Source organism: Protopterus annectens, chromosome 1.part0 (assembly GCF_019279795.1).
Source record: "Protopterus annectens isolate FY-2018-M chromosome 1.part0, PAN1.0, whole genome shotgun sequence".
Classification (NCBI taxonomy): Eukaryota; Metazoa; Chordata; order Ceratodontiformes; family Protopteridae; genus Protopterus; species Protopterus annectens.
In genome coordinates, this window is record NC_056725.1 from 1913060611 (window position 1) to 1913079160 (window position 18550).

The 18550-nt window shown below is 45.8% G+C and overlaps 1 protein-coding gene across 2 annotated transcripts in view; it reads left to right on the forward strand.

Annotated features, from left to right (window-relative positions):
* Positions 1-18550, forward strand: part of SENP6 (SUMO specific peptidase 6) — a gene marked incomplete in the record, with an annotated part of 3063818 nt that overhangs the window by 480246 nt on the left and 2565022 nt on the right.

An 18550-nucleotide genomic window follows, 5' to 3' on the forward strand; every position in this document is an offset into this window, starting at 1 on the left:
GTCGAAAATCTTATTACTTTAATCAGGGGCTCCCATCCCCCCCCCTCCTGACAAAAGGCCTAGGCAAGACACTGATTATGATTCCTCTGATCAGGTTTCCATTTCTTTTGATTCTTCCTCTGTCCAAGGCTATTCTCCCCCTCCCTATGAGGACTCTGATGCTGAGGAGTCCATCCCTTCAGCCTCACCGCCTGAGGATTACTCTTTTGGGGAAACCCTGCACACCATGAGGGAACATTTCCATTGGGAGAGCCAGGATTACTCAGAATCCAAGAAAAGGCTCAGAGCTTTCCTTCTATTGCCTCAGCACAGGCCCTTGGCTATCCCCCCTATGCTTGATATTGTTGATGTTTTTCCTGAATTCAGTCTGTCTCCAGATTCTTTACCCCCTGCACCAGTAAAGCCAGGCAGGTACTACAGGGTCCTTGACTCTCATAAATTTCTGTACAAAAACCCCGCTGCGGACCCAGAAACTATTTCTCAGGGTCCAAAAGGGGTTAAAGCTTCCACTGCCAAAAATCCTGTCTCCTCAGATAGGGATTCCAGAGCTCTGGACAGATGGGGGAAAAAGTTTACATTTCTGCTACTTTAGCTGTAAGAGCTTTAAACTGTCAGTTTCACATGCTTAAATATCAGCAGTATCTCATGCCATTGTTAAAGCAGAAAATGGTTACAAATACAGAAGGTCCTGACTGTAAAGAAATGCAGGATTTATTGCATGCAGTTGAACAAGTGGGAAAGCGTACTCTGCAATGTGGTTTTGATTCATTAGAGGCTTCTTGTAGAGCCGCAGTTACAGGCTCAGTTATTCGGAGACATGCTTGGTTGAAAGAACAAAGTTTACCCGACCGTGTTAAAATGAAATTATTGGATGCTCCACTACAGCATGATACTTTGTTTGGTGTTAAGGCAGAAGAGGTTTTAAAGAAAATGGAGGATAAAGCAGTCAATGCAAACTGTGAAAGATTTCTTACAGGTTCAGCCACCTAGATTTAGCAGGAACTGGCCTTCAAAAAATTGGTCCTTTCCAGTGTCAGACAGGCCACAAAGAAGCAGATACAGATGCCCAAGAGACAGATCTCAGCCCCAAGGCTCCTACAGACCTAAACAATGGGGTTCTTCAGCCTCCAAAGGGGGAGAAGACAAATCACAACCTTGTAGAAAACGGTCACAATGACTTCCCTCTGCAAATGCCAAGCACTTACCAGTTGACAGCACCCCTAGGGAGAAAGCTAGCACTTTTCTCAAAAAATTGGCACATAATCACCCAAGACCAATGGGTGTTGAATATAGTTTCTCAAGGATACAGGTTCCACTTACACATGCTTCCAAAACCAAAAGGTATGCCAAACCTGCCTCAAAACCAATGGGCAGAGGCACAAAAACAGATTGCAGCTCTTATGGATATAGGAGCTATTCAAAATGTTCCACAAGAAGAACAGGGCCAAGGATTTTACTCACGACTTTTCCTAGTAGCCAGAAAGGACAAAGCATGGAGACCAATACTGGACCTGTCAATCCTAAATACTTTCCTGGATGTTCCAAAATTCAAAATGTTAACACTACAACAACTCTTGCCCATGCTGGGCGAAGAGGCTTGGCTAGTTACTTTGGATCTCAAGGAGGCATACCTGCACGTCCCAATCAGGCAATCGTGCAGAATATACCTCAGATTTATAGCAGGCTCAATGCATTATCAATTCTCTGCACTGCCCTTTGGCTTATCTACTGCGCCCAGGGTCTTCACAAAATGCCTGGTACGGCACCAGTAATTGCATTTTGCAGGCAAAAAGGAATTCAAATATATCCCTACTTGGACGACTGCCTTATTCAAGCAGAGAGAGCAAGGACATTCTTTTAAAGCACCTGGAGTTTGTAAAAAGATAACTAATTTGCCTAGGGTACACAGTAAACGAAAATAAATCAAAACTGGTGCCCTCTCAAGAGATAATATTCTTGGGTGCAAGCTTGAATACAACTACCCAGATGGCTTATCTCACACCAGACAAACAAAGGCAACTGGCTCAGTACTTTCAAATGATGGCAACAAAGACCCAGCTCCCTGCAAGAAAAATTCTGCAGGCCCTGGGTTTCATGGCATCTTGCATTCTACTAATTCCATATGCCAAACTGCATATGAGGAAACTACAGTGGTATCTAAAAAGTGTTTGGACTCAGCATTGTCACAGCCTAGAGACAATCCTAACCTTGATTCCCTGCCTACAACAGGAGTTTTGATGGTGGTCACAGGCCTGTCACCACAACAAGGGACAGCCTTTCATCTTACCCTACAGCCAGGCAGACAATAACAACGGATGCATCGGATTATGCCAGGGGAGCACATATGGCAGGAAAATGTATTCAGGGCACGTGACCCAAGGAACAACTGCATCTTCACATCAATCAAAAAGAGATGCTAGCTGTACAAAATGCCCTGACAGCCTTCAAGGACCTAATACATCCAGGACAATTATTAATAAAGACGGACAATACCACAGTTATGTGGTACATAAACAAGCAAGGGGGCACACATTCCTACCCCCTATGCAGACAAGCCATGACTTTGTGGAACACAGCACTGACTTACCAGGTACATCTGCAAGCACAATTTCTGCCAGGAACAAAAAATACACTAGCAGACTGACTAAGCAGAAATCTCATGGATCCTCACGAATGGAAGCTAAATCCACAAGTGTTCAACATGATAAGAAGGGAATGGGGATGCCCAGACATGGATCTGTTTGCCTCCCCTCACAATTGCCAATTACAGAAATTTTGCACAAGGACTTATCATTCTCAAGCATGGAAAGTGGATGGTCTATCTTTCAAGTGGAAAAATCTGACAGTCTATGCCTTCCCTCCGATGCTTCTCCTCACCAAGGTGCTTCTAAAAGTTAGACAAGAGAGGCCAAAAAATTATCCTGATTGCATCAGACTGGCCACGCCAGCACTGGTACCCAATCCTAAAGATTTTGTCCCAAGGCCCGCCTTGGCCTCTACCTCAAATCCCTCATCTTCTGACACAGCAAAACAATCAGATTCTGCACAGTCAACTCAGAACCTTAAACCTGGCAGCATGGCAGATAATGTAGCCAATCAGACTGCACCTCTTTCTAAAGCTGTTATGGATGTAATTTTGGAAGCCAGGAGACCCAGCACTAGGAAATCTTATGCAGAAAAATGGAAGAGATTCTGTGCTTGGAACCAGGCATAAGGGCTCTACCCACTGGTCCCTAATATGCCTCAGATTTTACAATACCTGACTGAGATGTTGGACAAAGGCCTGTCTTTTTCTTTTATTAAAATCCATGCCTCTGCCATTTCAGCTCATTACAATACGGATCCTCCTATTTTTTCACATCCTCTACTACGACAGTACCTCAGAGGGGCAAAGAATATAAGACCCCCTAGGAGAGCACCAGTACCTACTTGGGACCTCAATTTTGTTTTAGAAAACTAACACTGCCTCCTTTTGAACCAGCCAGCACAGCTGGTCTAAAATTCTTGTCATGGAAAACTACTCTGCTCCTAGCAATAACTTCATCAAGAAGAGTTTCAGAGTTACAGGCATTGATGGCTGTGGAACCTTTCCTCATTTTTCACCAGGACAGGGTTTCTCTAAGGACGAACCCAACACTCATGCCAAAAGTGGTCTCCAATGTGGCCTTAAACCAAACTATTTATTTGCCTACTTTTTACCCAAATCCCCAGAATAAAGGGGAAAGACTTCTGCACTCTTTGGATATTCACAGGCAGCTACGTTTTTACTTGGACAAAACAAAAGCTTTCAGAAAAACTGAGCAACTGTTTGTAGCATATGCTGCAGGATCACAAGGAAAACCTATTACAAAGCAGACAGTCTCCAAATGGATAGGACACTGCATCCGCTTCTGTTGTACACAACATGGCAAATCTGTGCCTAAGGGCATTAGGCCTCATTCTACCAGAGCAGCAACCACTTCAGCAGCTTTCCTCAGAGGGGTACCAACCAAAGACATATTAGAAGCTGCAACCTGGAGCTCAGTGCACACTTTTACCAAGCACTACCACCTACCTCTCTACTCCAAATCCAGAGCAGGCTTTGCCACTGCAGTTCTGCAGGGCTTGTTAGCCTCGCCAAATCCAATCTAGACCCAGCCACCCTGCCTAAGCTTTGGGATTCTACCCAGGTGTAATGACTGTAACAGTGAAACACGATGAACATAGTACAGTTGTGTACCTACCATAAATGTAGATGTTTGAGTGTATTAACTGTTGCAGTCCTGGTTACCCACCCACCATCCCCCTCTTTGCTGGGACTATTCTGTACTTCTCAACTCTATACAACCTATGTGGTGTGTTTGCTTTTAGAAGAAGAAAATGTTTTTAGTGATATATGCATGGTTGTTTGGCATATTTTTATCTTTACAGCCTTCATATCTGGGGGCACCTGACATCTGGGGCAAGAAAAACTGAATAAAATGGCGTCAGTTGCAACTTTTATACCCCTGGCACACTGACGGCAGGGAAGAGGTGACAGCAACGGACGCCGGACCAAGACTTTGGAACTTGGGCCGACTACGGGTTGCCTGCCAGCAGGATAACCCAAGTGTAATGACTGCAACAGTGAATACACTTGAACATCTACATTTATGATAGGTACACAACTGTACTTTTCTCTTTATCAGATTGTCTCCATGGAGACATGAGAACTGGGCAGCCAGTTTCTCCTTCATGAACTCTAATCATACCCTGACTTATGAATGGTGTCCATTCCCATTATGGTGTTAGAAACCCAAAAGACTTGGAGAAATTAAACCACAAGAAACCACTTCACAAGTTTCTCTATCAAATAATTCTTTTATCTGTTGAAGCAGCTGCCATTTATGTATCCTTCTGTCTCTTATAAAGCTCTGCAAGCAGAATGTGCCTCACAGGGTTTTTTCTACCTCTGGAATTCACCTTTTCCAATAATTTTCTTTATGGAATTCCAGATGAAGGCAATAAGCTTGGGACTGTGTCATACAGGTAATTGAGGTAGAGCTTCCAAAGCCAAATATGAAAGCTATGTACCTACCATAAAAGAGCTAATCCGCATTGTTAGTTTCATTTCTGTGTTCCTGTTCTGATGACACCTCCAGCTTTCTGCTTTCTTCCTTCTGATCCTTGGAGGCCTAGACGTTGCTGTTTTGTTAGGTTTCTTTTTCTTTGTTCTTTTTGTTGCTTTGTCTTCATTTACTTCAGAGACCTGGAGATGAGTTCTTAGGTAGAGAGCACCCTGGGTAAGGGAGAGGTGCTTGAGTAGCCTGGGAAAGTTGTGTATGGTGAGCTGACTAAGAACTTGCCAGCCTTAGTCCTGTACTTGACAGAAATGAAACTGCCAACATGGATTTACCATTATTGAGCATATAACTTTTGATTATCTTCATGTTTCACTGTTGCAGTCATCACACTTGGGTTATCTGCCTGCAGGTAGCCCTCAGTCAGCCCAAATACCAGAGTCTTGGGATTTCTGCATCGGATGCTGTCGCCTCTTCCATGATGTCAGGTCGTTAGGGGTATAAAACATGCAGCCGATGCCATTACATAGGCTTTTCTTGCCGTGCGGGAGCCCGAAGCAGAAGCAGTTTGCAAGTGCCGGTCGGCCGCATCCTGAAATTTTCGTTTTTTGAGTTTCAAAAGCTGAGTAGCCCCATTGGGGATCCTTTTTTCTTGCTCTAACCAATATCAGAAAAAGTTAACAATTGTCTTGCCTGTGGAAAGCAAGTACCTCACAGAGATTTTCATTCTTACTGCATCACCTGCTTAGGCCTAGACCACGACGTTCCTTGCTGTCGGTTTTGTGCCTTGTTTAACTTACGAGCTATTCGTTGTTGGACTATCTTTGTCACTAAATTCTTTCGCGCTCATGCTTCGAGAAGTCATCCAACTACCGATCTTCTGAAAAAACGTAAGGATAAAGAAAGAGAGAGACCACATAGGTCCAAAACTGCCACTGAAGCTTCCGTTAAGCTAGTCGCCAGTTTGCCGTTACTTAGTGAGGTGCCTTTGCAGCCCCTGATTCCCGCTTCTACAGATTCCCAGGCCTCTACTGAAACCCATTCGGAGTCCGGTATGCTGCAAGATGCTTCTTCGACTATGGAACCTGTGGATGTCTCTCTGCTGTGCAGGCACTGGCTTCTGAGGGTGATTCAGACCTTCCCGATGTTCGTATTAAACCGACTACTTTGTTTCTGACTAAAACTACCGAGTTTCTCAGTCCCAGAATTCGCACGACACCTAGGAAATGGACCAAAGCGCATCCTCAAGCTCCCATGCCACAAACAAATGCTTAGAATGTCTGAAGATCTTATTACTTTAATTAGGGGAAGCCAGCCTTCCCCCTCTAAAAGACAAAGAATTGATTTTCCCTCTGATTCTTCAGATCATGAGTCTGATGGCTCTGATCCCTCTGATTACCAGGACATACCGTTATCTATCTATGAGGATTCAGATGCAGAGGATTCCATTCCCTCTGCCTCCCCTTCAGAGGACTTTTCTTTCGGTGAAACCTTGCGTACTTTGAGAGCATTTCTTCTGAGAATGCCAGGACTACCCACAGTCCAAAAAGAGACTCTGAGAATTTTTAGACTTGCGTCAGCACAGGCCTCCAGCTATACCCCCTGTCCTGGATATTGTAGATGTCATCATGGAATCCAGTCTTACCCCTGATACTTTACCACCAGCTCCTAGAAAGCCTGACCGGTACTACAGAGTACCTGACTCTCACAAATTTCTCTTTAAAAATCCCACTGCGGATCCAGAGACCATTTCCCAATTTTCACATTCGAGTTTCAGAACCCAAGTCTTCTATTAAAGCGAAGTACCCTGTTGGGGAAACTTTTTCTTGCTCCTTAGCAATGTCAGTAAAAGTTGTTAATTGCATTACTTTTGGGAAGCAAATATGTCATAAGGATTTCCATTTGTACTGTATTCCTTGCTTAGGCCCAGATCATAACGTGCCTGGCTGTCGGTTTTGTGCTAGATTTAACCAATGCACTATTAAGCGTCTGTATATCTTTGCTCCAAAATATTTTGGAAACAGATTTAACTACCCTGAAATGTTGTCCGATAGCAATCCGACTACCGGAGTACACAAAAAAAAGCGAAGAAAAGGGCAGAGAGGGACAGTCGAGGTCCAAAACCGATGAAGCTTCTCCTAATCCAGTCACTGGTACTCAGTGAGGCGCTTTTGCAGCCCCTGATACTCGCTACTTTCGAGTCGCAGGCCTCTACCGAGACCCATTTGGAGTCCGGCATGCAGCGAGATTCTCAGAGTATTGTACCTGCGGATGTCTCTCCTTCGGGTGGGTTTGGAGCCGCTGAGCAGGCACCGGCTTCCGAGGGTGTTTTCAGGCCTCAGCATTTCTATATAAAACTGGCGCCAGCTTCAAAAACAAAGACAAAAGCAACTTCTAAGGTTAAAAAACCGAAGCATGAGCTACGTGCTCGGGTCTCTATGCCCCAAAAACAAATGATCAAAATGGCTGAAGACTTAATTACCTTTATCAGGGGTTCCCACCCCCACCCCCGATAAGAGGTTTAGGCAAGACACTGATTATGAATCTTCAGATCAGGTTTCTATTTCTTCTGATTTCTCTTCTGATCAGGAATTTTCTATATCACCCAATGAGGATTCACATGCAGAGTAATCCATCCCATCTGCATCTCCTCCTGAAGATTATTCTTTTGGAGAAACCTTGCATACTTTGAGGGAACATTTTCATTGGGAGAGTCAGGATTTCTCAGAATCAAAAAAGAGGCTTAGGGATTTCCTTCTTCCTCAGCATAGGCCTTTGGCCATACCTCCTGTATTAGACATTGTTGATGATGTGTTTTTGGAATCAAGCATGGCTCCAGATTCCCTACCTCCGGCTCCTAGTAAGCCAGACAGATGTTACAGGGTTCCTGACTCCCACAAATTTTTATTCAAAAATCCTGCTGCTGACCCTGAAACTATCTCACAGGGTCCCAAAGGTGTAAAGGCCTCAACAGCTAAGAATCCTACCCCCTCTGATAGAGATTCCAGGGCACTGGATAGATGGGGAAAGAAGGTTTATACATCTGCAACCTTGGCAATTAGGGCCTTAAACTGCCACTTTCATATGCTTAAATATCAACAGCATGTTATGGGATAATTGAAACAGAAAATTATGTTGATTTCTGAATGTGTGGAAAATAAAGAATTACAGGAATTATTGCATGCAGCAGAACAGGTTGGAAAGCATACTCTGCAATGTGGCTTAGATTCCTTGGAGGCCTCTTGCAGGGCCGCAGTTACTGGATCTGTGATTAGAAGGCATGCCTGGCTCAAGGAGCAAAATCTGCCTGATCATGTTAAAGCTAAGTTGTTGGATGCAACTTTACAGCATGATGCTCTGTTTGGTAATAAGGCAGAAGAGGTTTTAAAGAAAACGGAAGACAAAGCTAAGTCTATGCAAACTGTAAAAGACTTTACAAGTGCAGCCACCAAGATTCAGTAGACATTGACTACAAAAAAATTGGTCCTTTCCTGTGTCCGACAGAGCCTCACGGGGCAAATCCAGGCACTCAAAAGGCTCTAGATACCAATCACAGGGTTCTTACAGGTCAAAGCAATGGGGTGCCTCTACCTCCAAATCTGGAGGAAACAAAGCACAACCGTACAGTAAACAGTCTCAATGACTTCCCTCTACCATCACCAAGCACTTATCTTTTGGCAGCCCCCTTGGGGGGAAAATTAGTACTTCATGCTCAAAATTGGCAGTTAATAACCCAGGACAAGTGGGTATTAAATGTATCCCAGGGATACAGATTTCATTTCCATACCTTGCCATTTCCAAACAGTTGGCTAGATCTGCCAGAAAATCAATGGGCAGAGGCACATAAACTAGTTACATTCCTCATAGATATGGGGACTATTCAGCCAGTACCAGAACAGGAAAAAGGGCAAGGGTTGACTGTTCTTGGTACCCAGAAAAGACTATGTCTGGCGCCCAATACTGGATTTATCAATTTTGAACACATTCTTGGACATCCCAAAATTCAAAATGCTGACTTTGCAACAGCTTCTGCCCATGCTGGGCAAGAACACTAGTGATTCTAGACTTGAGGCATACCTGCATATCCCAATAAGGGAATCGTGCAGAAGATACATCCATTTCAAGGCTGGTTTTATACATTACCAATTCTCTGCACTGCCCTTTGGCTTATCTACTGTGCAGAGGGTCTTTACAAAGTGCCTGGCACCAGTAATTGCATTTAGCAGACAAAGAAGCATACAAATCTATCCTTACTTGGACGACTGTCTCATTTGAGCAGAAAACAAGGACATTCTTCTTCAACATCTGCCGTTTGTAAAAAGGCTTCTAACATGCCTAAGGGTACACAATAAACAAAAAGAAATCACAACTGGTACCCTCTCAAAAGATTACATTCCTGGGTGCAAGCTTGAATACAACTGCCCAGATGGCTTACCTTATGCCAGACAAACAAAGGCAACTGACTATTTACTTCAATCAGATGGCAACAAAAACCCAGTTATCTGCAAGACAAATTCTGCAGGCTTTGGGGTTCATGGCATCCTGCATTCTTCTAATTCCATATGCAAGACTGCATATGAGGAAACTACAGTGGTATCTAAAAAGTTTATGGAGTCGACATTGTCACAAGTCTGGAAACAAAGATTCCTCTCATTCCTTGCCTACAGCAGGAGTTTCTTTGGTGGGCAGAGGCATGTCACCAGAACATAGGACAGTCTTTCACTCTACCCCCTGCCACCCAAACCCTAACTACAGACGCATCAGACTATGCTTGGGGGGGCCCACCTGGCGGGGAGATGCATTCAGGGCATATGGAGCCCAAAACAAATGCATCTGCATATCAACCAGAAAGAGATGTTAGCTGTTCAGAATGTCCTGAAAGCCTTCAAGGACTTAATTCATCCAGGACAACTACTGATAAAGATGGACAACACCACGGTTATGTGGTACATAAACAAGCCAGGGGGTTACACATTCCTACCCCCTTTGCAGACTAGCCATGGCATTGTGGGACACAGGCTTGACTTACCAAGTACATCTTCAAGCTCAATTCCTGCCAGGAAAACAAACTACCCTGGCAGACGACCTAAGCAGAAATCTTATGGACCCTCACTAGTGGAAACTGGATCCACAAGTCTTCAGCATAACAGAGAAATGGGGGAGTCCGGACATAGATCTATATGCCTCTCCCCAGATTTATCAACTGGACAAATTCTGTGCAAGGACTTATCACAGACAAGCATGGAAAGTGGATGCCCTATCCTTCAGTTGGAAAAGCCGATCAGTCTATGCCTTTCCTCCTCTGCCTCTTTTTCCGAGGGTCTTACTAAAAGTCAGACAGGAAAAAACAAAAATGATCCTAATTGCCCTGGACTGGCCTCGCCAGCACTAGTACCAAATTCTAAGGAATATGTCTCAACTCACTCCTTGGTACTTGCCTCAAATATCTCATCTACTGTTTCAGCAGAGCAATTAAATTCTGCACAATCCGCTCCAAACTCTGAACCTGGTAGCATGGCTGATCATGTAATTATTCAAATAACACTTCAGTAAATCTGTGATGGATATCATTTTGGAAGCCAGAAGGCCACCTAGTCCTAGAAAATCTTATGCTGATAAATGGAAGAGATTCTGTGCTTGGAACCAAGCACAAGGGACGGACACAGCAAAGCCAAATATTCCTCAGATTTTACAATACTTGACTGAGATGCTTGACAAGGGCCTGTCTTTTTCAACAATAAAAATCCATGCCTCTGCCATCTAGGCTCATTACACAAGACAGAGCCTCCCATCTTTTCTCATCCTCTGCTAAAACAGTATCTTGGAGGGGCCAAAAATGTAAGGCCTCCCAGAAGATCACCATCTCCTGCATGGGACCTCAATTTTATGTTGGAAAAGCTCACCCTGCCTCCATTTTATATCCACAGTAGCTGCTGGTTCAAGTTTTTATCTTGGAAAACAGCTTTCCTTCCGGCAATCACTTCAGCAAGAAGGGTTTCAGAACTACAGGCCCTCATGGCTGTGGAGCCTTTTATTACATTTTACCCGGACAGGGTGTCCCTCAGGACCAAATCCTTCCTTTATGCCTAAGGTGGTATCCAGTGTGGCTCTTAACCAAACTATTCACATGCCAACTTTTTACCCAAATCTGCAGAACAAGGGGGAGCGGATTCTGCATTCCTTGGACATACACAGACAACTAAGATTCTACTTAAACAGGACCAAATCTCTAAAAGTCTGAGCAGCTACTGGTGGCATTTGCTGCAGCATCAGAGGGGAAGGCTATTTCAAAGCAGACTCTTCCACTGCATTTGTTTTTGCTATTTGCATCATGGTAAACCGGCGCCCAAGGGAATCAGGTCACATTCTACCAGGGCTGCATCTACCTCAGCAGCTTTTCTCAGAGGGATGCCAACCAAAGACATTCTAGAAGCTGCTACTTGGAGCTGTGTTCATATTTTACAAAGCATTATCATTTGCCTCTCTTCTCTAAGACCAGGGCAGGCTTTGCCACTGCATTTCTGCAGGGCTTTATAGCCACTCCTAATGCTATTTAGTTCCAGCCTCCCATCCATAGCTTTGGGATTCTACCCAAATGTAATGACTGCAACAGTGAAACATGAAGAACATAGTACAGTTGTGTACACTTATCATAAATGTAGATGTTTGAGTGTATTCACTGTTGCAGTCCAGGTTACCCACCCGCCATCCCCCTTTTTTCTAGAACTTCTCTTTCCTTCACTATATTCTACAGCCTTTGTGGTGCATTTGCTTTTAGATGAAGGTAAAGTTTATGTTGTTACAATTGCATATATATATATATATATATATATATATATATATATATATATATTTTTTTTTTTTTTCTTTTTTTTTTGCTCCCCATTTGGGGGGCCCCTGACATCTGGGTCAAGAAAAACTAAAGAAAATGGTGTCGGCTGCATGTTTTATACCTCTGACGACCTGACGTCATGGAAGAGGAGACCGCAACCGACGTAGGACTCAAGACTTTGATATTCAGGCCGACTGAGGGCAACCTGCCCGCAGATTACCCAAATGTAATGACTGCAACAGTGAATACCCTCAAACATCTACATTTATGGTAAGTGTACACAACTGTACTTTTTGTACACACCTTCACCAAACATTAGCACTTACCTGTCTTTTCTAAATCCAGAGCTGGATTTGCCACAGCAGTCTTACAAGGCCTGCTAGCCAGCCCTAATATTTCTTGACTGCCTCCACCCTTCCTCAGCTTTGGGAATCAACCCAAGGGTGATGACTACAACAGTGAAACATGAAAACCATAGTACAGTTGTGTACACTTACCATAAATGTAGATGTTCGAGTGTATTCACTGTTGCAGTCCTGGTTACCCTCCCTCCAGCCCCCTAACTTCTCTATGCTTTCTACCTTTGCACTTTTTGGTCATATCTTATGGCTGTGGTATTTACTTTTTACTGGAGGTGTTCCACATCATTTAATTGCTTCCTATTTTGGGGGGTCCTGACATTTGGAGTAAAAAAAAATGATGTAATGGCATCGGCTACATGATGTTAAGTTGTCAATCTCGCCTTCATTCTTGCTGGATGGGTTCGGAGCCGATCCTCGGCTCCGACTCGGCACTTGCTTTAGCTCGAGAACTCCTTTTACCAGCTCGAGGCAACCCTATATCCCATGATGCAAGGCGGAACTACCTCAGATCTCGTTTGCCACTTAGCGAAAGAGGTCTCCTTTGCCAGCTGAGGTAAGTTTTTCTTTGTGAAATAAGAAAAAGATTAGTTAGGGGTTTATTTTTCCCTTTTAGTGTCAGTTTAGTCTGTAGTTAGTTACAGCCCACCCTATCCCCTTATTTTCAAACTTTTTATAGTCTTTAATCTAAAGTTTTTTAGTCAGGCCTAATTCCCCATTGGTTATTCCCTTCCTGTGCGTTTGTGTAAGGGATTAATTTGTGTGTTTGTTGGGATTGTTTGTGTTTCCATCCTCTTAGGATGTCAAAGGAAGGCAAGGTCTCAGGCTTCAAGAAGTGTGACCAGTGCTGTCAGAAAATGTCTCTGACAGACGGTCACACTTCTTGTGTTTATTGCCTGGGGCCTTTGCACCTGCAGGACTCCTGTGCTTTATGTCATGCTTTTAGCCAGAGAGTCCTGCAGGAAAGGAGGAATAAGCTCATCCTCCGAGGCTTACTTAAGCCAGAAGGTTCTCCTCTAAATTAGGGTCAGGAAAACCTCCTAAGCCACCAAGGCTCAGGCTACAGTGTCCAAGCCTCCTCCGTGGCTCCGCCGTCGGGCCGACATCGGCTCCGGCGGAGCCGATATATCTTCTGTTCAAGTAGTGGGTTCGCCGCCGGCTCCGATACCCTGACTACTGTGGCTTTGTCGGCTCCGGCTGGAGCCGACACTTTATTCAGCATCGGGCGAGATATCCTCGGCTCCATCTGGAGTTAAAGGGACTTCGGCTCCAATGGCTTCGACCGTAAGAGATCTCGGTCCCCTTCTATACTGAGTATCCACTGCCCGGGTCTCCTCTTTTGTCGGAGCGGAGCCATCGGAGCCGATCTGCGAGATCTTCCAGGCTGTCTGACCACGATTTGGAGAGGGTGGTAAGCAGGCTGTTGAAGTCTCAGGCACTGGCCCAAATGCTCCATAGCCCGTCTCAACAGACTTCGGCTATAGCCCTAATCCTTGAACTTCCTCCTCCAACTCCACACCGGAGTTCGGAGCCGGAGCTTCTTGGGACAGCGACTGTTTCGATGCCGGAGCCGATACATCCTTCGGCTCTGTCGTCCTCTGCTCCGATCTCCTCCTTGAGACCTTCCTTGGAGGGATCCGGTCGTCGGGTTTCCACTGTCTGCTCCGAGGGGGCTAGTGGCATCGGATCCTTGTCTGACCCCCCTCTCCCTCTCGGGGCTTCGGCTTTGGTAAGCTCGGCGCCGACATCGGCCTCGGAGCCTTCTCTCTCTTTGGAGCCGGCCATTCCTGTTTCTTCGGAGCGGGTGTGTACCGGCCTCCCGGGGAGGGGAGCCTTTGAGGTGATGAGGAGTGTCCTGGCCTCTGAGCCTGGTCAATGGTCCATCCCTCTAGCTCCTCCCTCTTCAGTGCCTGCAGATGCCTCTTGCCAACCTCTTGCTCACAGGCCCAGGGATCCATCGCCCCAGGTTTCCCCATTGGGAATTTCCTCCTCTTCCGAGGTCTCTCCTGATCCTGCAGGGGAATCCCCTCGGAAGAGGACGTGTAAGAGGAAACACACAGACTCCCCTGAGTCTACTACATCTGATACCGACTTAGATGAGTCGGAGGGTTCCCCACGGTCCCCCTCTGAGGATGTCTCCTTTTCAGACATCCTTGAGCTCCTCAAACAGAGGGGGAATTGGCCCTCTATTGATCCCTCCGAGGATGAGTCGGTATACCTGGAGGCTTTTGGATCCCGACCCTCCACCTCCTGGGTGTCTCCGCCTTTTGACCCACTCATGCAGGTAGTGGCTCGGAAGGCGTGGGCGGCTCCAGATTCTGTGGAACCTGTCCCCAGAAGACCATCCAAATTCATTACGGCCCCTTTGGATAAACAGTTCCTTTCCAAAGGTGTCTCTGTGGATGCTATGGTGGTGGCGGCCACTAAGAAGGAACTGGCGGATCCTTCAGTACCTGTCCATCCTCCTAACAAGGATTCTAGGACCATGGACAGGTATGGAAAGCGGATGTTTTCCTCCGCGACCTTTGCTATGCGTTCGCTGAATTATCTTTGTCACTTCACCAGGCTTCAACAAGATATTCTCAAAGAACTGGGTGAAGTAGTCCAGGATCCTTCTGCTGCTGGGTCTCAGGAAAAGATTGCCTCACAGCTTGCTATCCTGAATTCCATATCTAACTCCTCCATGCGGCTCATATCTTATGCGGCCGATGGAGCGAGCAGGGCCGCAGGCACAGGAGTTGCTCTTAGACGCCAAGCCTGGATGCGGCTGTGTAATTTTGCGGACCCCTTTAAGGCGTCCTTCACCAATACCCCCTTTGATGGTTCGGCTTTGTTCGGACCTCAGGTGAAGGATACCTTGACCGGGTGTGAGCAGGACGGTAAAACTCTTTCTGCCATTGGAGTCCAATTTTCCACTCCTTCTAGACCATATCCCAAGGGTCAGAAGGGGGGAAGATGTGGTTCCGTAAAGCCCAAGGAGCTACACCGGACACACGTGGTCAGTTTACCCCTAGAGGCAGAGGGGGTAACAACAATAGACACCGCCCTAGAGGCAGGGGGGGTCCTCAGAACCAGGGCAACAGGGAGTCTCTTCCTGAAAAGCCCTTTCAACATCCCTGACGTGTTGCCCGACTGTCCACCCTTGGAGGCAGTCGGGGGAAGGATTTCACTGTACCCAGTAGCCTGGCAATCCCTATCCCAAAAGAAGTGGGTACAGTCGATTATATCTGAGGGTTACAAGATCCCCTTCGAAAGGTTTCCCGTACCTCTACAATCCCTTCCAGACATCTCACCCGGTCAAAGGGATTTGGCAGAACAGGAGGTTTCAAAACTCCTAGAAAAAGAGACGTCCAGGCAGTGCCGACAGACCAAGTAGGATCCGGCGTCTACTCAAGATTCTTTTTGGTCCCCAAAAGGACGGGAGATTGGAGACCAATATTAGACCTAAGCAATCTGAACAGATTTGTCAAGAAGGCAAGATTCCGGATGGTCACGCTTCAGTCCATTCTGCCCTTTCTGGGCAAGGACAACTGTATGTGCTCTATAGACCTTCAGGATGCGTACTATCACATAAAGATTCACAGACGCTCCAGAAGGTTTCTCCGCTTTCGGCTAGGGACCAGTCATTACCAATTCAGAGCATTGCCCTTTGGCCTCACTTCAGCCCCCAGAGTGTTTACCAAATGCATGGCAGTGGTCACAGCTCACCTGAGACGTCTAGGATTCCAGGTGTTTCCTTATTTGGACGACTGGCTCCTCTCCGCCACCACCAAGTGTCAGCTTCTTCAGTCCAGAGACTACACCCTACAGCTTTGCAGGAAATTAGGAATTTCAGTAAATTTCGAAAAATCTTCTCTGCTGCCTTGCCAATCTATCACCTTTATAGGCGCAGAATTAAACACCGTCAAAATGTTAGCCAGGCTAACAGATCAAAGAATTCTGAACATCCAAAAATTTGTTCAGCTTCTGTTACAAAGCAATAAGATCAAAGCCAGATTTGTCCTAAAGGTTCTGGGTCTTATGGCTGCGGCCATTGTTCTTCTACCACTGGCTCGCTTCCACATGCGTCTCTTGCAGTGGATGTTATTCACGCAGTGGTCGTACCACAATCTTCCGATGAGACACGAAATCTTAGTCACACAGTCGTGCAGGGCTCATCTGGGCTGGTGGATATCTTCCCCTCTTCTTCATCAGGGCCGACCCTTTATTCCCCCTTCTCCAGTTGCCACAGTCACTACGGATGCCTCTCTGATCGGGTGGGGGGGCATTATCAGGGCAGGATGGTCCAAGGGACGTGGCAACCCATAGAATACCATCTGCACATAAATGTCCTGGAGATGAGAGCAGTGCTTTTAACGTTGCAAGCCCTCGACGACTTTCTTCCCACGGGGACTATTGCAGTACAAACGGACAACATGTCCGTGGTCTGGTACATCAACAAACAGGGCGGAACCAAGTCCTATCCGTTATGTCGAGAAGCTCTCAGACTTTGGCATTGGGCGATCTCTTCTCAGCGGTTTCTGATAGCAACGCACATCCCCGGCAGGTCCAACCTATTGGCGGACAGGCTGAGCAGATCTATTCTGATGCCTCACGAGTGGTCTCTCAATCAATCTGTAGTGGATCAGATTTTTCTGAAGTGGGGCACTCCTTGTTGCGATCTTTTCGCTACCCCTCAAAACAACAAGTGCCCAGACTATTTCACTCTATTTGCCCTTCCAGGTCAACCCCTGAGAGACTCTCTAACCCAGGATTGGCCTCGGGGACTTCTTTATGCTTTTCCTCCCTTTCCCTTGATTCCACAAGTCATTCAGAAAGCCACCGTTTTGAGAGCCAAATTGATCCTCATTGCTCCATATTGGCCTCGACAAATTTGGTTTCCGTCTCTGCATCGTCACCTTCTGGTGCAGCCATGGCATCTGGACCCAGTTCCGGATCTTTTGATCCACCAGTCGGGTCAGCAGCACCGGGCCATTCATTCTCTCAACCTCACTGCTTGGTTGCTCCACTTCCTTCCCTAGCCAGGCTACCAATGATTTCTGACTCTTATGCTAGCAAGTGACGACGTTTTTCGATTTGGGCAAACTCCAGAAATATTGATCCTTTTACTGCTCCCATACATTCTGTTTTAGATTTCCTGGCGGAGGTTTTTCATTCAGGATCCTCGTCATCTACAGTCAAAGTACAACTGGCTGCTATTTCCAAGTATCATATTGGCTTGCATGACAATAACATTATGTCTCATAGATTATGCAAGGCCTTTTTGAGAGGAGTTTTTCTCCTAAAGCCACCTATAAAGCATCCTCCTCCGCAATGGGATCTAAACTTAATGTTGGCATCCTTGATACTACCTCCCTTCGAACCGTCTGCTTCATGTTCTTTGAAGTTATTGACGTGGAAAACTATATTTTTACTGGCTGTCACTTCTGCGAGATTCAAGCTCTCTACATTCGTTCACCTTATTTGGTTTTTCATAAGGACAGGGTATCGTTAAGAACTAACCCTTCCTTTCTCCCCAAGGTTGTATCTCAAACCAATATTAACCAATCTATAGATCTACCAGTCTTTTTCCCTAACTATTCCGACAGAGCTGAACAGAAACTGCATTTTTTGGATGTCCATCGTCAGCTCAGGTACTATTTGCATAGAACTAAACAAATTAGAAAATCGGACCAATTGTTTGTTTCCTATGCAGAAAACAGGATAGGTCTTCCAGTTTCTAAAGTGACCTTATCCAGATGGTTGACTTCCACCATTTCCTATGTGTACTCTCTCAGAGGCAAACAACTATCTTCTAAGCCAAAAGCACACTCGACCAGGAGTCTATCCACTTCTGCAGCCTTTCAGGATAGGCTACCCATTGATACCATTTGTGCAGCGGCTACTTGGGCCACGCCTCATACATTTGTCTCTCATTACAAGTTGGATTTGGCCTCCAGAGATAGGGCCAGTATTGGTTCCACAGTTCTCAAGAGTCTGTTCCATTGAGCCACCCGGGATACAGGTGCTAGGGACGCGGTCCCATCCAGCAAGAATGAAGAGATTGACAACTTAACATTTAGAAGTTATGTACCTACCATAACGCTCCATGTTAGTTGTCTTCTCTCGCTTCTTTCTTGCGCCCCTCCCTCCTTCCCCTGGCCTGGACAGATCTTGGAGAGTTCCTATTAGATTGTTTCCTCCGGTACGTTGTTATGAGGATTTCTTTTAGGAACCATTGTTCCTAGTTCTCTAAGGATAGTCTTTAGCAGGGTAAGTTAGCTGCCAAACGAGATCTGAGGTAGTTCTGCCTTGCATCATGGGATATAGGGTTGCCTCGA